Source organism: Lithobates pipiens, unplaced genomic scaffold (genome assembly GCF_037356315.1).
Source record: "Lithobates pipiens isolate NorthernLeopardFrog02 unplaced genomic scaffold, aLitPip1_a1.2 Scaffold_3, whole genome shotgun sequence".
In the NCBI taxonomy this organism is placed as follows: domain Eukaryota; kingdom Metazoa; phylum Chordata; class Amphibia; order Anura; family Ranidae; genus Lithobates; species Lithobates pipiens.
The window spans coordinates 14380243-14400914 of record NW_027507790.1 but is presented as its reverse complement, the minus strand read 5'-3'; the positions used below and the strand labels follow the sequence as shown (position 1 = coordinate 14400914).

General features: G+C 45.4%; 1 protein-coding gene across 4 annotated transcripts in view; it reads right to left on the bottom strand.

Moving 5' to 3' along the window:
• Positions 1–19817, bottom strand: part of DAO (D-amino acid oxidase) — a 53160-nt gene extending 33343 nt beyond the window's left edge. The window contains exon 1 of one of the 4 annotated variants that reach the window (XM_077461297.1): positions 19738–19817. The gene's annotated coding sequence lies outside the window, so the exon portion shown is untranslated. Of the gene's footprint in view, positions 1–10012; positions 10247–19737 lie in introns of those variants that run through there. The other 3 variants (XM_077461296.1, XM_077461298.1, XM_077461299.1) reach the window with 3 other exon arrangements.
• Positions 19818–20672: the final 855 nt, after the last annotated feature.

Below are 20672 nucleotides of genomic sequence, written 5' to 3'. Positions count from 1 at the left end.
GCTTCAATTTGGGCATCTTCAATGCTGTCCTTGTTTAACCCGAACGACTTAGCTGATCTGTCATAGATGACCTGGTTAACAGCGAATTTCAGCTAATACCGTGCATGAAAAGTGCAAACATTTTAATGTGTATTCTGGCTGAAATGAGAAGAAGGATTAGTAAAAGCTAATTTTGCCTGGACGCAGAGAAAGCACCATAAAAAAAAAAACCGGAGTTAGACTTACCGGTAACTCTTTTTCTAGGAGTCTTCCAGGACAGCCTTTGAGATATAGGGCTCCTCCCTCCGGGACAGGAAACACGTCAAGCCAATTAAATAAAAGGTGTGGTCCTCCAGGCCCTCCTCAGTTTTACTCCAAGAACCGCCGGGAGGCTCTGAAAGACATAACACACTAACAATCATGTTAATACACATCCTCACCACTTAGTCCAATTTAAACAACTTTGGGTGGGAAGCCAGGCTGTCCTGGAAGACTCCTAGAAAAAGAGTTACCGGTAAGTCTAACTCCGGTTTTCTCATATCGTCTTCCAGGACAGCCTTTGAGATGATAAGCAAGGAGCTCACCTTGTCAGGGCGGGACCACTGCCTGGAGGACCTTACGTCCAAAAGTCTGCTCTTTATCAGACCATAAATCCAGACGGTAATGTCTTGCGAACGTTGAGTAGCTGGACCACGTTGCTGCTTTGCAGATCTCCTCCGGAGAGGCTCCAGCCCTCTCTGCCCATGATGCGGAAACCGCCCTTGTAGAGTGTGCCTTAACTAAGGGTGCCTGCTTCCCCTCTAACTCATAGGCTTTAACTATCGCCATTCGTATCCACCTGGCGATAAACGCTTTGGACGCCTTGCAGCCCTTGCGGGCGCCCGAAAAATTAACAAAAAGTGAGTCTGACTTCCTGAAGACCTTAGTGGCTTCTAAAAAAATCAATAGACTTCTCCTGACGTCTAACAAACTTAAAGATCTCGCCTCCTCTTTGTCTGAGGTTGAGAAAAAAGTTGGCAAAATAATATCCTGTGTCCTATGAAAAGTGGACACCACTTTAGGAAGAAAACTAGGATCAGTCTTAAGTACTACCCTGTCCTCTAAGATTAACAGAAATGGCTCTCTGACCGAGAGCGCTTGTAGATCACTGACCCTTCTAGCTGACGTGATCGCTATCAAAAATACAGTCTTTAGTACAATCCACTTAAGTGAAGCCCCCTCTAATGGTTCAAATGGATCTTGGGTCAGAGCTCTAAGAACCAAGGCCAAATCCCAAGTAGGACAGGACTTCATTCTCACAGGCCTGGATCTAGATAGAGCCTTGAAGAAGTTCCTGACAAATGGATTCTGCTGAAGGGAGGACTGAAGGAAAACACTTAAGGCCGCCACCTGTACCCTTAGAGTGCTGATAGATAGGCCCAGTTCTACCCCTGCCTGTAGAAAATCTAGGACTGCCGGGACCCCGGGACTTGCAATCCCCTGTTCTCGCAACCAGGAATTAAACCTCTTTCCTACCTTGGCGTAAATTGCCCTAGTAACAGGTTTACGGCATTCTAACAAGGTCTTAATCACTCTCTCTGAGAAACCCTGTGACCTTAAGATTTGTTCCTCAGATACCAGGCCGCAAGCTTGAGCCTCTCTATCTGAGGGCACAGGATCGGCCCCTGGGAAAGTAAGTCCTCCCTGACTGGTAGAAACAGCGGAGGATGTACGGCCAATCTCTTTATGCTGGCAAACCAGGGTCTCCTTGGCCAAAAAGGAGCTACTAAAATGAGGTCCGTAGTTTCCGAACGGAACTTCTGCAGAACCTCCGCCACCATCCTTACGGGAGGAAAGGCGTAACACAGGCCAAACATCCATGGATTGGCAAGGGCGTCTATCCCCCTGGCCCGATCCTGTGGGTGAACCGAAAAAAATTGTGTCACCTTCCTGTTGCCTTCTGTTGCAAATAGGTCTATTTCTGGCCTTCCCCAGCATGACACGATCTCCTCGAACACTTCCTTGTTGAGGGCCCACTCGTCCTGACCTATCTTCTGGCGACTGAGAAAGTCGGCCAGGAAATTCTGGGTTCCCTTTAGGTGAATGGCTGATATTGAGGACAAATTCTTCTCTGCCCAGCAGAAGATTTTGTCCGCAATTACCTGCAGTGCAGGGCTTCTGGTTCCCCCTTGCTTGTTCAGGTAGGCTACTGCTGTCACATTGTCTGAGCGAACTTGCAGATCCCTGCCATGTAACCGGGACTGGAATGTTTCTATAGCTTTCCAGACTGCCAGAAGTTCCTTCTGGTTTGAGGAACGTGAAAAGTAAAATAAGCTTTGGCGCTAAAACCTAAATGGTGTACTAAAAATGCTAATACTCTGCAAATTACATAAAATGAAGCCCAATGTGGGAATTTCACCAATACACTGTATACGTGATATTAAAACTATATGTAAATGGAAATGTGTATCCGTTATCCTACATAGTAACTATGCACAAGTGTGGTAAAAAATAATGACTATGCACAAGTGTGGTAAATGATATGATAAAAATTACAACTAATCTATCACAACTAAAAATGTAGGTGCTTTGACAAAAAGTGCTTTAGCTCACATAAATGAGCCAATACTTATATTCTAAAAAGTGACAATCAAAAGGACATTGTGAAAATACCAAGTGAAAACATCAAAAAAATCAAAAAAATCATATAATGTCCAATCCAAAATGTGTTATAATGTCCAAAAAAATAACAATATTTGTTCAAAGTCGCATCATCTAGTTGCTGAAAAAACGCATAAGACTTTTATCAGATAGGAAGGTGAAGCAAGGTGACTGGTGAAAACAAGGGTTAAATGGCGGGCGTGGCCTAGGACGTGCACCTTACACTGCTATTCAAGCAGTAACGCCGGCGGAGTATATTTCACAGCGATCTATCTTTTTTGGAATTTGTGAGTAAAACTGTTTTTAATAAACATAGTACGTTTTTACAACAATATTGCACCATGGTTGTACTTCTGTTTCCCTTCATGTACAAACGCTAAACGGACCATTCACGGAAGGAAGAGTGTAAAATATCCCCACAGCACAGCGGTGGCAGAGCCTCGAGAGAGCTGCACAGTGGCTCATACTGTGACTGCTTGGTTAACCCATTGAGGGTTTAATGTCTGGTGAGCGCATATATACATTTTTTCTCTAACACAGAGTGGCGCACCGGAGAGGAATTTAACCCTTGTTTTCACCAGTCACCTTGCTTCACCTTCCTATCTGATAAAAGTCTTATGCGTTTTTTCAGCAACTAGATGATGCGACTTTGAACAAATATTGTTATTTTTTTGGACATTATAACACATTTTGGATTGGACATTATATGATTTTTTTGATTTTTTTGATGTTTTCACTTGGTATTTTCACAATGTCCTTTTGATTGTCACTTTTTAGAATATAAGTATTGGCTCATTTATGTGAGCTAAAGCACTTTTTGTCAAAGCACCTACATTTTTAGTTGTGATAGATTAGTTGTAATTTTTATCATATCATTTACCACACTTGTGCATAGTCATTATTTTTTACCACACTTGTGCATAGTTACTATGTAGGATAACGGATACACATTTCCATTTACATATAGTTTTAATATCACGTATACAGTGTATTGGTGAAATTCCCACATTGGGCTTCATTTTATGTAATTTGCAGAGTATTAGCATTTTTAGTACACCATTTAGGTTTTAGCGCCAAAGCTTATTTTACTTTTCACATTTCTAATCTATTCCCATCTAGAGGGATAGGTTTCAAGCACAGGCAGCTTTAACCCTTCACAGTTCACTTTATTATAATCATTTTAACATTTACTTATTTAAACTTGTCTAGCAAACGGGTAAATTTGTCCATAGCGCAATCTTATCTTTTCTTTTTGCCTGGTTTGAGGAACGACCTGTCTCTAGGTTCGACCAGGAACCCTGGGCTAAGGTTCCCTCTAGGTGGGCACCCCAACCCAGCGCACTGGCATCGGTCGTGACCACCACCGTAGCTTGTGGGGACCAGGGAAGACCCCTGTCTAGGTTGACCTGGGCCCGCCACCACCAAAGAGACCTCCTGACTGCCGAGGATAGGGGCATAACCTGATCCAGGCTCTCCTGCCTGCCATCCCAATAACGGAGCATGAGTCTTTGTAAAGGACGCTGATGATGTCTTGCCCAGGCCACCGCTGGAAAGCATGATGTCATCAACCCTAGGACTCTCATCACCTCCCTGATCTGGGCTTCCCGACCAGATTGAAGCTGGGCTACCGCCTGCTCTAGCTTGCCGATCTTCTCCTCCGGAAGAAATACTCTCATTTCCACTGAAGAAATCCTGTATCCTAAATACAGGACCTCCTGTGAGGGGGTCAGCTGGGATTTTTCCTGGTTTATCAGCCACCCCAGTGAGCGCAGGAAAACCAAGGCCTCCTGTATGTCCCTCTGCAGCTGTTGGGCCGACTGGGCTATGAACAGTAGATCGTCCAGATATGGGATCACTGTTATAGCCTTGAGCCTTAATGGGGCCAGTGCCTCTGCCAGAACTTTTGTAAAGACTCTTGGTGAGGCTGAAAGCCCGAAGGGGAGAGCTCGAAACTGGAGGTGTAACACCCCCGTGTTCAACCTCACCGCCAACCTGAGAAATCTCTGAGATTCCGGATGAATCGGGATATGCAAATATGCATCCCTGAGATCCACTGTGGCCATGTGACAGCCCTGAAACAGGAATTTGGTTACCGAGAAGATTGACTCCATCCGGAACCGCTTGTATTTTATAAATCTGTTCAGGGGACGGAGATTCAGTATTAACCTGAACTTCCCCGAAGGTTTCTTTACCACGAATACGTGGGAGTAAACCCCCAAGCCTCGCTCCTCCTGAGGTACCTGCACCATTACTTCTTGGTCCACCAGATCCCCCAGAAGAAGAGCCAAAGCCTCTGCTTTCTCTTGGTCCCTTGGTAACCTTGTTACTTGAAAGTTCGGGAGGGGAACTGAACCAAACTCCAACCTGTAGCCGTTCCTTACAAGATCTCGAATGAACGGACTTTCGGTTGAAGCTTCCCACTGTGGGAGGAACTTCCCCAGTCTTCCTCCCACCGGGACGCAGGAGTCACTGGGTTTTAGGGGAGGGTTGAGGAGGATTGAATAAGATACCTCCTCTGCCTCTTCCCTTGTGACCCGTCCAATGCTTTTTGGGGCGAACCTCCCTTTCCTGCAGGTTTTGCTGCCTGGGGCTTCGAAAAAGGCGTTTCCCTTCAGGTCTCTTTTTCCTTTCTGGGAAAGCTTTCTTCCTATCCTGCGTGCGCTCTAACGCCTCTTGCAGGCCGGGCCCAAACAAATGGTCCCCTGAAAAGGGTAATCCACACAACTTTAGTTTTGAAGCTGTGTCTCCTGACCAGGTCTTAAGCCAAACGGCCCTTCTGGCAGCGTTCACTAGTGCTGCTGATCTAGCAGCCAGTTTGACTGATTCTGCCGAGGCATCCGCTAAAAAGCCCACCGCTTTAAACAGTAGCGGAAAGGACTTCAACAGCTGTTGCCTAGAAGTACCTGCAGAAATATGTGATTGTAACTGTGTAAGCCAACACTCCAAGTTTCTGGCCACACAGGTAGCTGCTAGGGCCGGTTTAAGCCCGATGGAAGAGGCATCCCAGGCTCTCTTGAGCAGCAGATCTCCCCTCTTATCCATAGGGTCCCTGAGTGAACCCATATCATCAAAGGCCAAATCTGTCTTCTTAGAGACCTTAGCCAAGGGAGCGTCTAATTTGGGAACCTTGTTCCAGGGATGCACCGCATCCGATTCAAAAGGGAACCTCCTTCTAAGGCTACCTGAAAAAAATGGCCTTTTTTCCGGTTGTTCCCACTCCAGCAGAATCGCCTCCACTAGCGACTTATGGACGGGGAATACCCTGTCTTTCATTACACTCGACCCTTGATACATCATGTCATGTTTTGAAAGCTGGACCTGTTCTTCTCTGATCTCTAAGGTGTCATATATAGCCTTGAGGAGGTCACCCACATCATCCAAAGACAGCTTGTATCTGGCTGATCTAATGGCCTCTTCCTCCCCCTCAGATTCTGAAGTAGACTCTGTCCTAGAGGAGGCTAATGACCTGGATAACCTCTCCCTATCCACCTCCTCCTCCTGACTTGGTTCGGATAAGGAAGGCATACTCACGGCTCTGGGTAAAGAGACAGAAGGACCCTGCATCCTATCCATCATGTTTTTAAAAGATTGGAAGGTGGATGCAATCTCATCCTTTACGGATGTTAAAACATTGTGACAAGCTGCCACCGAGTCCTCTTTTACCAGGCTACTGACACAATCTGGGCAAAGCGGCTTCTCCCAACCGGTGCCTAACTTAGCCCCACACACGGCACATTTCCTTCTGGGTAAAGGTATCTGGGCTCTGTCCTGTTTAACCTAAAAACAAAGAAAAACAGGGTCCCATTAAAATACCACCCCTGACCACACCACTGTGCTTCTAGGGTCTGTTTAGGAAGTGCCCCCCTTCACCAGCAGGTTCTCCACCCCGGGAAGGTGCTACGGGTCAGAGTGACCCCCCACCCCCCAGTGTAAGTCCTGGTCTGCCCTCACCAAGCTTACCTGAGAGGTACTGGAGCCTGTTGAACCGGAGTCCACCTGCACAACCGCACTCTCCATGGTTCCTGTGTATCACTCAGTCTCTCTGAGCCTTCACACTGCTCCAGGCAACCCTGTAGTCACACCGCCGCGCCCAAAGGACTGGAACGGGTCCTGCGGCGCCCCCTGATGACGCGAATCCGGCGGAAGTGCGTCTCTCCCACTTCCGTACGCCAGAGCGCAAAAACTCCGCCCCGACGCCGTGCGTTCTTACGAACGTACCGCTCACAGTACCCGAACGCCGGTCGGTAGAGCGAACGTCTCCCGCCGCCTCCGACCGACAGGTACGAGCGGTTAGCGCTCCGAGGGGGAGATTGCCGCGTATCGGGGTCCCGTTCTCTCCGAACGTTTAAATGGCAGCGGGGACTGAAAGCTACCCTCTCCTCCCTTCGTTCGGACCGAGGGGTGCTAAGGGCCAGGTCCATCAAGGCGCTCTCCCCAGGTAAAACCCCTGAGAAGGAGCTCCCCTTACCAGTTCCAAGACGTGCTCCTTCCCGTCCGGCAGGAAACACAAAAACTGAGGAGGGCCTGGAGGACCACACCTTTTATTTAATTGGCTTGACGTGTTTCCTGTCCCGGAGGGAGGAGCCCTATATCTCAAAGGCTGTCCTGGAAGACGATATGAGAAAAAGGTGTTTGCTAGGGATGAGCTCCGGCGTGTTCACATGAAACACCTGCAGAGCCTGCCAGGAAGTTGGCGCAGCGCTGCGCTAATCACAGGCAGTGAGATATTGCCCGTTCTCTGCAGCCGCACATCGGGCAATGTCTCACTGACTGTGATTAGCGCAGCACTGCGCTGACTTCCTGGCGGGGTCTGCGCGTGTTCCATGCGAACACGCCTGAGCTCATCCCTAGTGTTTGCATACAGCTGCCTGTACAAATCATTGACAAATTGCGGCTGTAGGCTGGTAATCACAAATCTGAGCATTACTTCTCTAAAGGTATGGATGTGTGCCTTTGGAGGCAGACAGTTTGCATCCTAGGATACTCATTTGACCTTGTACATAAGTTAAAGGTATTATATGTATACATTTTTAAGGGTTATCCTGCAACCACTCGACCTCCAGACCAATCCTGACATTTCTCACATGCAGTATCTCATAAAAGTGAGTACACCCCCCCAGGGTCAAGTTCTGGGAAAAAAAGTGTGGGAACTCACCCAATATTATACCCCCCACCTCAAAAATAAATGTATCCCCATCCCAGCCCAGAATTATCCACATCCCTTTCCACAATGTATCCCCATCCCCACTGAGCATCATCCATCCCTCTCCACAATGTATCCCCATCATCATCCATCCCGCTTCACAATGTAACCCCATCCCCATACAGCCATCCCTCTCTACATTCTACAATGTATACCCATCGCCCCTCAGAGAGGGATGGATGATGCTGGCCAGGGATTGGGATACATTGTGGAGAGGGATGGATGATGCTGGGCAGGGATGGGGATACATTGTGGAGAGGGATGGATGATTCTGGGTGGGGATGAGCATGATGGAGTCGCATTGTGAAAATGGATGAGGATGAAAGTTACACAGTGAAGAGGCTCTCCACTATGTAACTCTCATCCCCACCCAGAGTCATCTTCAGACATGATACAGGAGAAAGCCAGAGACCGAGGACATGATATAGGAGAAGGCCAGAGACCGAGGACATGATACAGGAGAAGGCCAGAGACCGAGGACATGATACAGGAGAAGGCCAGAGACCGAGGACATGATGCAGTAAAAGGTCAGAGACTGCAGACATAGTACAGGAGATGATCAAAGACTGCAGTCATAACACAGGAGATGACAGAAGACAACGACAGCAGACATTCTACAGGAGATGGTCAGAGACTGCAGACATACTACAGGAGATGGTCAGAGACTGCAGACATACTACAGGAGATGGTCAGAGACTGCAGACATACTACAGGAGATGGTCAGAGACTGCAGACATACTACAGGAGATGGTCAGAGACTGCAGACATGATGCAGGAGATGGTCAGAGACTGCAGACATGATGCAGGAGATGGTCAGAGACTGCAGACATGATGCAGGAGATGGTCAGAGACTGCAGACATGATTGAGGAGATGGTCAGAGACTGCAGACAGGTCAGCAAGGGCCAAAAATGCTCCACCAGCTGATGGTATGGTACCCTGCTTCACTTCCGAATCATGAAGCCGATTACTGAGTCTTGGCTTAGCTTGCTCATGACTGATCATTAGGGTTACAGATGGCGGGAATAACAATGTTCTGTCCTCCCTTGAGGTTGGGGTCAGTGAAGTCTGGGTTGTCATTAGTAACTGAGCCAGTTGCCTAGCAACTGCCAACGCTCTCCCAGCTCCACCCCATGAATGGTCAGTCCGCCACTGGAGCTGAAATGAGGAGACTCTGATCTATTGGGGTGTCTGTAGGGTAGGGGGGTGCTGCTGACTACTGATCTAATGGTTGGTCACCAATCATTAGATCAGCAGTCAGTCCCCCTCCCTAGAGGCCCCCTATAGCTTACAGTTCCCTTATATAAGTGCCCCCTCTTCCTTGAAGACCTCCAGCCATCATCGAGGCTGGGGGAGAGAAGCGCCGAGCGGCAAAACCAGAGAAATTAAGACAGAGACCAGAGGCAGGAGCAGCTGACAGGAATACTCACTGGGTTGAGGATACTCCACTGAGTGAACTTCTTTCGGCATTGGCTTCATCCCCAGGAGCCTCTCATGAGGCAACCTACTGGCCCTGGGCCCTCGGGCAGTGCCCGAGAGCCCGATGGATCAGTCAACCCCTGGTCAGCAAACATGTATCCGCTGACATCTGCCGCTCCATATGGGAGACTGCAAGGTCTGATTGGGTCTGCCTGAAAAACTGACAGGCGGACCTGATCGGACAGCCTGTGTGAAAGGGGCCTTAATGTGCCAGCTGTTGTCAGTGCTCCCTGCAGCGGCACTGGCCAACACAGGGGAGTGGGATCATGTGACTGGACCAGAGCGAGCTGAAAATAAGTAATCATCTGGACATGTTTTTGAAAAGGTGCATGCACCTTCTTTTTTTTTTTTGTGGAAATGCAGGCACAGCAGCCCATTGAAATGAATAGGCTGGAGCGCCTGTGCAAATGAAACCCGCAAACATGCAGAGATGTGAACCTAGTATAACAGGTTAGTCAGTACAGGGTTTAAAAGATGGGGTGGTCGGTTTTAGGAGTAGTTAGGGTTAAGCTGCAATTCCACTTTAAATGTATTTAGATCATCTGTCACTGGTTAGTGTTTTTAAATAGAAAGCAAATTACTGTTGTGGCATTGGCACGACACGCTAGGACTAATCATCAAACATGAGATAAATGCAACATGATAAAAAAATAAAAAAAACAGTAATAACATTATGAAGAAGGGGTAACCAGTGATCACTTTAAATAGCTTACCACTCTTACCAACCAATTTCCGTCTCCTTTAAGCAGTGTCAATAGGACTAAGCCAGACAGCTGTCCCTTTAACAGTGTGTAGACAGCAGACAGCTGGGAAAGTAGTTGTCAGTCACTTCCTTATCCATACATGGGGATAGAGAGAGAATTCACACTGCAAAACTTAGAATATAAAGCTATGGAAAAGTAGAACTTAAGGGTTGCTCCTTCTCCTTTATCCATGCCTTCTCCAGTCAAAAGGGGATGTGTCCAGACACCCTTTCCAGTTGTGACATGCCTTACCAAAGCATATGATTGGCTTCAGAAATAAGACTGACAGGTGAACAGACCAATTGGAAATCTGCTTTACAGCAAGCCGCGTGTTAACTCCACACTGCCAACAAGGCTTCACTGCAGAGAACTGTTTGTTCTCTCATTACAAAGTAGCTAGTCACTGATCAAAGTAAGAGGATTGTAAAATCCCACAATGCCAAGTTTGCAGTACTGAAAACAATCAACACAGTTGAATACTGTCCCCGAGGCTCTTTTTATTTGCATAAGACCTTGTTCACACAGGCAGCGAGTTTCCCACGCCTATTTAAAAGTGTGAATCACTTTTCAGAGGCGGTGGTTTGCTGGTATTCTGGAGGTGATATTGCCATAACCCCCCCCCCCCCCACACACACACACACACACACACACTTTTTTTCTCCTTTCAAACCCAAGGGGGATTTCACATTGCACTACTTTGCTGCATCTGCATGCCTAGCAGTCACATTGGGAACATATACTAAACCTAGAGCACTCAGAATCTGGTGTAGCTGTGCATAATGTAACCAATCAGCTTCCAACTTCAGCTTTTTAAGTTAAAGTGGAGTTCTGCTTAAAAATAAAAAATAAAAGTCAACAGCTACAAATACTGCAGCTGCTGACTTTTAATAATCGGACACTTACCTATCCCAGGGTCCAGCGATGCGGGGGGAAAAAGCCCCCCTCGTCACCCCCTCCTCTCCCATCTCCCGGCTCCTCCCCCTTTCCAGCGAGCCTTAGATCTGTGCAATGTGCAAAGAACAATCCTGCACATACAGGAAGAAAATGTAATGTGAGTCCTGCCTGTCACTTCCCATGTCCCTGCTCAGGAACCTATCAGTGCCTCCTATCAGTGCCAGCCATCAGTGCCTGATATCAGTGCCTCCTATCAGTGCCAGACATCACTGCCTCTTATCAGTGCCAGACATTAGTGTCTCTTATCAGTGCCAGTCATCAGTGCTGCCTATCAGTGTCGCCTATCAGTGCCTCCTATAAGTGCAAGCCATCAGTGCCTCCTATCCGTGCCAGCCATCAATGCCTTCTATCACTGCTGCCTATCAGTGCCAGCTATCAGTGCGGCCTATCAGTGCTGCCTATCAGTGCCAGCCATCAGTGCCTCCTATCAGTGGCAGCCTCATCAGTGCCTCCTATCAGTGCAGCCTCATCATTTCCTATCAGTGCCTCCTATCAAGGCCGCCTATCAGCACAGTCTCATCAGTGCCACCTATCAGTGCATCCTCCTAAGTGCAGCCTCATCAGTGCCTATCAGTGCTGCCTCATCAGTACCCATCAGTGCTGCCTCATCAGTGCCCATCAGTGGTGCCTATCAGTGCCCATCAGTGCTGCCTCATCAGTGCCCATCAGTGCAGCCTTAGCAGTATATATGTGTGTGTGTGTGTGTGTATCTGTCATTGCAGCACACACAAACCATGACAAACAATAGAAAATACTTTCTGGAGACAGGGGTACTTAGGAACATTTTTTAGACCTACAGGGGTACTTCACCATAAAAGGTTGAGAAACACTGGTCTAGGCTATAAGAAGATTGCCAAGACCCTGAAATAAATGTATGAGTGCTACCAACATTACTGCAGAAGATGAAGTAGTGGGGGGTCAGCCTGACAGTGCTCAGACCAATACGCCACACACTGCATCAAATTGGTCTGCATGGCTGTCATCTTAGAAGGATACCTCTTCTAAATAAGATGCACAGGAAAGCCCATGAATAGTTTGTTGAAGAAAAGCAGACTAAGGACATGGATTACTGGAACCATGTTCTGTGGTCTGATGAGACCAAGATAAACATATTTGGTTCAGATGGTGTCAAGTGTGTGTGGCGGCAACCAGGTGAGGAGTACAAAGGCAACTGTGTCTTGCCTACAGTCAAGTATGGTGCTGGGAGTGTCATGGTCTAAAGCTGCATGTGTGCTGCCAGCACTGCGGAGCTACAGTTCATTGAGGGAACCATGAATGCCAACATGTACTGTGACATACTAAAGCAGAGCATAATCCACTCCCTTTGGAGACTGGGCCACATGGCAGTATTCCAACATGATAAAGACCCCAAACACACCTCCAAGATGACCACTACCTTGCTAAAGGATCTGAGGGTAAAGGTGATGGACTGGCCAAGCAGGTCTCCAGACCCAAACCCTATTGAGCATCTATGGGGCATCCTCAAACAGAAGGTGGAGGACTGCAAGGTCTCTAACATCCACCAACTCCGTGATGCCGTCATGAAGGAGTGGAAGAGGACTCTAGTGGCAACCTGTGAAGCTCTGGTGAACTCCATGCCCAAGAAGGTTAAGGCAGTGCTGGAAAATAATGGTGACCAAACAAAATATTGACACTTTGAGCCCAATTTGGACATTTTCACTTAGGGGTGTACTCACTTTTGTTGCCAGTGGTTTAGACGTTAATGGCTGTGTGTTGAGTTATTTTGAGGGGACAGTAAAGTTACACTGTTATACAAGCTGTACACGCACTGCTTTACATTATAGCAAAGTGTCATTTCTTCAGTGTTGTCACATGAAAAGATATAATAAAATATTTACAAAAATGTGAGGGGTGTACTCACTTTTGTGAGATACTGTACCTGAATAATAAAAGGGTTATGTTCTCTGCACAGGTCTCCATTATACACCAAAGACCCAGATGAAAACTATTGATTTAAACAATTGCCATGCCATCATGCTCAAGAACAGGGGTCTCCAAACTACGGCTCGAGGGCCAGATGTGGCCCTTTGACAGCCTTTATCTGGCTCTTGGGGCACAATTCCTCCCACTGATATGAGGCACTATTCCTCCCACTGATATGAGGCACTATTCCTCCCACTGACACCAACAATGAGACACTATATCTCCCACTGATACCAATGATGGGATACTATTCCTCCTACTAATAGGGGGTATATTCCTTCTTCTAATGACCACCAACCCTGAGGCCATATTTTTTCTCACTGATGCTGGGCCCATGACATTTTCTGCCCCTGCTGGCCACAATCCGGCTCTCGTAAAGTAGATACTATTAAACTAGTAACTAGTAACTAGTACTATTTTTACTAGTAAAAAAAAATTAATAAAAAATAAATAATAAAAAATTAAAAAAATAATAAAAAACTATCCCCTATTTTGTAAACGCCATAACTTTTGTGCAAACCAATCAATAATCACTAATTGTAATTTTTTTTGTGAAAAATATGTAGAAGAATACGAATCAGCCTAAACTGAGGAAAAAAAATGATTTTATATATTTTTTGGGGATATTTATTATAGCAAAAAGTAAAAAATATTGAATTTTTTTCAAAATTGTTGCTCTATTTTTGTTTATAGCGCAAAAAATAAAAACCGCAGAGGTGATCAAATACCACCAAAAGAAAGCTCTATTTGTGGGAAAAAAAGGGCGCCAATTTTGTTTGGGAGCCACGTTGCACGACCGCGCAATTGTCAGTTAAATCTACGCAGTGCCGAATCGCAAAAAGGGGCTTGGTCCTTTGGCTGCAAATTGGTCCGGGGCTTAAAGTGGAGGGCCACCCTGAAAAACAAAAACATTTTAAAAATTAGAAAAAAATCTAAAAAAAAAAAAATGAAAAAAATTTTTTTTTTTTACTTACCAGAAATGCCTGTTGCTAGGCACTTTATCCTAATCTTCCTCTTCCTCCTCCGCGGAGATCTTCTGTCTTCTGTCTTCGTCGCGGCGTCTTCTGGGTAATGAGTCGCGCTGTGTTCTGGGAACTGTGTGTTCCAGAACACAGCGCGTCCCATTCGGAAAGCGCTGCGGGACTCGCGCATGCGCAGTAGGAAACGGGCAGTGAAGCCATAAGGCTCCACTGCCTGTTTCCCTTACAGGGAATGGCGGCGCCGGGACCCGAGAGCCGAGGGACGGGTCGGCCTCGGGCGGCCGACATCGCGGGCGCCCTGGACAGGTGAGTGTGTTTATTAAGTCAGCAACTGCAGTGTTTGCAGCTGCTGACTTTTTTTTTTTTTTTTTTTTTTAACCGGCCCTCCTCTTTAAGTGGTTAAGAAAATAGCATGATTTATCTCTCCTAGGATTCTCATACTTTCACTGACTATGGTCTTAAAATGTTAAAGGGACCACACTTGTATTACTACCATAAAATGTATTCAACTCCACATTTGTTTCCAAAGAAAGAAGCTATTATTGTCCAATAACTTCCTAACTGTTGGCACAGCACAGTCTCTTGTGAAGGGATGCTTTTGTTTGTGAAGACAGTTGCTAAGAGTTTAAACGCCTACTTTTCATAAACATCACTCCTACCGGACCGGGACATTAAACACTCCACTATTTGTTGCCTGCCTGCAAAAACCCAAGGCTTTATTTTCACTGGATCAAGAAGAGATGAGAATTGAAACAATGTATGTTTGTTTCTTTATAAACATCACAGGATACATAAATATGAACAAGGAAGACATAAGTATTCAGAAGCAGCGAGGGCTTTACATCCTGCAGAGTAGGAGCCATCTTTTCTATGACAAATGAAAGCAGTAGGGTGAGACAAAGACACAGCATTGTAAAAGGGAAGGCTTTCCTTATTTAATAAAGGTCATAATCAAAGAAGATCGGATACTATAAAAAGTCATGCCAGCAACAACTGTACACATGGTAGGTTTTCAACCAGGTAAACAAATCCTGGAAATATGTTCACCTATCCTGAATGGCAGACTGGGGAAACCATTTGTAAATTAGGATCAGTAATCTTTAACGTGACACTAAACTATTAGTATCCTTTTTTCTCCAAAAATAAAATATACACATCCACTGCTTAATGCCACTGTAATCTATTTTTCATTAAAGTGGTTCTAAAGCAGGGGTCTCAAACTGGTGGCCCCTCGACTGTTGCAGAACTATAAGTCCCATCATGCCTCTGCCTGAGGTAGTCATGCTTGTAACTGTCAGCCTTGCAATGCCCCATGGGACTTCTAGTTTCGCAAAAGCTGGAGGGCGCCAGTTTGAGACCCAAAATCTGAAGCCTAAAGGTTGTTTATTTTAAAGCGGTGTTCCGCCCAAAAAAAAATAAATTAAAAGCCAGGAGATACACATACTGCAGCTGCTGGCTTTTAACAATAGGACACTTACCTGTCCTGGAGTCCAGAGATGTCGGCACCGCAGCTGATGTTTCTATCAGCTGTCGGGTGCTGCCGCTGCCATTGCGGGTAAGGGTACCTGGCAGTGTAGCCTTAAGTGGGCTGTATTAGGTTATTTACTGGCAGAAAAAAAAATGTTTTACTATTCAAAGTTAAAACAATAAGGGTAGAAGATTTAATAGATGGAAAGTTGAAAAAATGACTGAAGGTCCGCTTTAACCACTTACCAACCGGTCCATAGCCGAATGACGGCTACAAGGTGGTTCGATAACTCTGGGAGGGCATACATTAACGTCCTCCCAGAATCCCTCTCTCTCGTGCTCCCTGCCGCACGCACCTGGGAATATCCGTGACCGCCCTGTGATAGTTGCCGTTTACCATGGGATCGCTCCATCAAATGACAGAACGATCAGTAGTAAACAAACCAGCGTCACATCCGGTTCCTCTCTCCCCTTTCTGTATTGATTGGTACAGTGCGAGGGGAGAGATCGGTGGCAGCAGCGCTGTGGGCTGAATCTATCTTACCCACAGTGCTTCTCTGTGTCCATTCCAGCCATCCATCCATCCATAATCAGCCATCCATACTCAGCATATCCATCCATACTCATCGATCAATGCTCACGCATCCATACTCAGCATACTCAGCCATCCATGCTCAGCATACCCACCCATGTTCACCCATCCATACTCAGCATACTCAGCCATCCATCCAAGCTCACCCATCCATACTCAGCATACTCATCCATCCATCCATGCTCAGCCATCCATACTCAGAATACTCATCCATCCATCCATGCTCAGCCATCCATACTCAGCATACTCATCCATCTATCCATGCTCAGCCATCCATCCATCCTCCATATTTAGCCATATCCATCCATACTCAGCCATACCCAGCAATACCCAACAATACTCAGCCATACCCAGCCATACTCAGCCGTACTTAGCCATACCCAGCTATATTTAGCCATACCCAGCTGTACTCAGCCATACCCAGCCGTACTCAGCCGTACCCAGCCATACTCAGTCGTACCCAGCCATACTCAGTCGTACCCAGCCATACTCAGTCGTACCCAGCCATACTCAGTCGTACCCAGCCATACTCAGCCATACCCAGCCATCCTCAGCCATACCCATCCGTACTCAGCCATACCCAGCCATACTTAGCCATACTCATTCATGCTAAGTCATCCCATCCATACTCAGCCATCCCCATCCACGGCTCATCCATCCACATTCATGCTTATCCATGCCACATCAGTTCTCATTCATACCACTACAGTGTCTCACAAAAGTGTAATAGGTAATCAAATTAGATTTGAACTTATGCCAATAGAACACCTGACAGTGCTCCCTGCATGTTGGGCCTCTCTATGTGGCCATGCTGTAGAAAAGTCTCACACATGTAGTATCACCAAACTCAGGAGGAGTAGGAGAATCTATTTCGGGGTGTATTTTTTGGTATGTACACGCTATATGTTAGAAACATTGTGTAAATGACCAACATTGTGTAAAAATAAAATGTGTTTTCATTTTCTTTACACATTTTCCAAAAACTTGTGGAAAAAAATTACATGTCCAAAAGACTCGATATGCCTCATAGATTATACATAGGGGTGTTTCTTTCCAAAATTGGGTCATTTTTGGGGTGTTTCCATTGCCCTGGTTTTCCAGGGCCTTCAAAAATGTAATAGGTAGTCAATATATGTATAATTTATGCTCCTGATGGCGCTCCCTGCATGTTGGGCCTCTATATGTGGCCACGCTGTGTAAAAGTCTCACACATGTGGTATTGTCATACTCTGGAGGAATAATAGAATGTGTTTTGGGGTGGAATGTGTGCTATGCATATGCTGTGTGTGAGAAAAAAAATCAAGATTTTGCAAAGAATTGTGGGAAAAAATGACAACTTCAAAAAACTCACCATGCCTCTAACTAAATACATTGGAATGTATACTTTCTAAAAAGGGGTCATTTGGGGGGTATTTGTACTTTTCTGGCTTGTTAGGATCTCAAGAAATTAGGCCGTCAGTACATCAGGTGAGATAAATTTTCAGAGATTGGCACCATAGCTTGTAGACTCTATAACTTTTACAAAGACCAAATAATATACACCGATTTGGGTTATTTTTACCAAAGATTAGCAGTATAAATTTTGGCCAAAATATATGAAGAAAAATTACAAATTTGCAAAATTTTAGAACAGAAACTAAGAATTTTTTTTTTTTTACAGAATATTCAGTCTTTTTTTTCTTTTATAGCGCAAAAAATAAAAAATCCAGCAGTGATTAAATGCCACCAAAAGAAATCTCTATTAGTGTGAAAAAAAAGGACAAAAATTTCATATAGGTACAGTGTTGCATGACTGAGTAATTGTGATTCAAAATTTGAGAGCACCAAAAGCTGAAAATTGGCCTGGTTAAGAAGGGGGTTTTAAGTGGCCAGTGAATAAATATTTTTTAAGGTAAAAAACCTTCTGCGTAACAAGTTACCCCTACCCCCCCCCCCCTTACTTAGCTGAGCCCATTCACGACCCAGCACTGTGCATGAAAGCCGAGGCTCTCCCAGCTCTGTCCCTCCTCTGGGCAGATTGATAGTTGGCTCCCGCTGTACAATTGTACAATTCCATGCTCCCAACTTTGTTGGAACAGTTTGGGGATGGCCCCTTCCTGTTCCAACATGACTGCCAACCAGTGCACAAAGCAAGGTCCATAAAGACATGGATGAGGGAGTTTGGGGTTGAGGAACTTGACTGGGCTGCACAGAGTCCTAACCTTAACTCAATAGAACACCTTTGGGATGAATTAGAGCATAGAAAGTGAGCCAGGCCTTCTCGGCCAACATCAGTGCCTGACCTCACAAATGCGCTTCTGAAAGAATGGTCAAACATTCCCATAGACACACTCCTAAATCTTGTGGACAGCCTTCCCAGAAGAGTTGAAGCTGCAAAGGCTGGGGCAACTCCATATTGAACCCTACGGACTAAGAGTGGGATGCCATTAAAGTTCATGTCCGTGTAAAGGTAGGTGTCCCAAAACTTTTGGTAATATAGTGTATATTGCATGCTATCCCACACCTACACATACAAAAAATGTTGCTTTTAGGTAAATACGCGGGGGGGTGCCATTAACTTTTAATTGCACCCCCATGCACTATAAAATGCGTTGTGGTTCCCTACCCACAGAAACGTATGGTGCCAAAGCACCATGCAGTTTCTGTGGGGCCACATTTTATAGCAGGTGCCGGATATATTTTCCTGCAGGAATTACTGTTGTGCCCACGCAAATGCAGAATCGCATGTAAACCTAGCATTATTCCGTACTGTATATAATCCATCACTGCAGAGGGTAACATGTTGGTAGCATAAAATCTGCCACATGACAGCTTATTTTTTTTCTCATACTTATTTGTTCATGTTTGTAAGTAAACACACATTCCCTCTGTAGTTAATATATTGTTAAACATGATAGCAATAAGTTAACTATGAAAATAAACACCTTGCCTCGTAAATTAAAATGTTTTGCATCGATACTAAAGCAAATCCATTGAAATGGCTATAATATTTTATGGTAAATGACAATAACCATATAAATGAAGGTTAATTTAACCTTGACTGATTTTAGTGCACACGCAGCACTTTTATGTCTCCAGGTAAGTTGATTATTAAACTATTGGGAGTTGATTTACTAAAAAAAAAAAAAAAGTTTGAATGTAGCATTAGTTGGTCATCAAGCTTAAAATGTCTAGAGGACACACTCTGATCGTTTAGCCCTGGTTCACACTATGAACTACATGTGACTCGCATAGGAATCACACTGCATTCCTGTTTTATTTACATGCAATTCAGTGCAATGCAATTTTGCCCCAGTGCTGCGCCTCTATAATGACATTACAGAGCGGCTGCCTGAGTAACATGCAGCATAGGCATCCCCTGCATGCCCCTAGATGTGCATGGAAACATGCATAGCGCAGAGATGGAGAGTAGGGAAAGCATCGGCTGGGCACCCTAAGCAGCAGTGCACCCTAGGTGGCCGCCTAGTTTGCCTAGTGGTAGCACTGGCCCTGTATGTAACAGAAAATCTAGTCTAGCTCATTGAAAATTGCTGATTTACTCAATTTATACCGATTCCATTTAAATATGGTAAAAACAGGACAATTACAGCTAATGTTTAACAAAAGAATACATATAAAAGAGTCACAACCTCATTAAGCTATAGCATCAGAAATCACCAAATAAACCTACAAATTTCTTGGTGATATGATTTACAGCAACATCTCACCTCGATAAAACTATCTCATAACCAGAGTTTTAGGGACAAGAAAGAACTCACCTGGGAGTTAGGAGAACACAGGAGAAGGTTGTCTGTAAGTGGCACCGTGCTCTATATATATAACTAATTAGAAGTACCAAAGGTTGAACTATAAAAATGGGCAAAGGTTCTTCTGGTCACATGTCATGATCTATTATTTATAAAAAGTGGCACAGAGGGAAATGAAAATCACCAGATGTATCACTAAGCCACTAGATGGCAAAATGTTTTGTATTCAATCTTTCAGGTGAGGACCCTTAGAGCCAAATGCCAGAGGTCCCTATGTACAACAATATACCTTAGGACAGTATTTCTTAAAATTACTAGTGCCGTGACCCCTTGATAAAATTTCCGAAGTTGTTTGGACCCCTAATAGTAAAATTATTTTTCATAGCGTGGGCTGTCAGCACCCAAGGCAAGACAAGTAATTTGCACCCCTAACCCACAGACATATAGTGCTCCCTGAGTCCCTTTCGCTCCTACAGTATAAAAAAACCCTTATGGTACATTTTAGGATGTACCACTCTCTCTCTCTCTGTTCTCCTTTCTTTCCCTTTTATCTCTCTCTTTCCTAATTTCTTGTCCCCCCCCCCATTCGTCTCTCTAGAAGTTTTTCTTGTTCTTTCTCTTATTCTTCCTCTCCCTTTTTCTTTGTTCCTCCCCCTGTTTTCCTCTCCCTTACATGTATTCTCTATTTTTATTCCTTCTCTTACTCCTTGGTGGAGGGGTGGGGGGAATGAGATGAGTGGTAGTGCTGGCAGGGAGCTGAGAAGAGTGGAAGCGCTGGGGGGGGGGGGGGGGGGGTGAGTGGCAGTGCTGGCGGGGATTTGGGATTAATGGCAGCGCTTGGGGGGGGGGGGGATAAGTGGCAGTGCTGGAGGGAGTTCTGATCAGCCAACTTAGGTGCCCATCTGCTGATCTGAGTACTGTAGTGGGGACTTTTAATGGCAACTAGA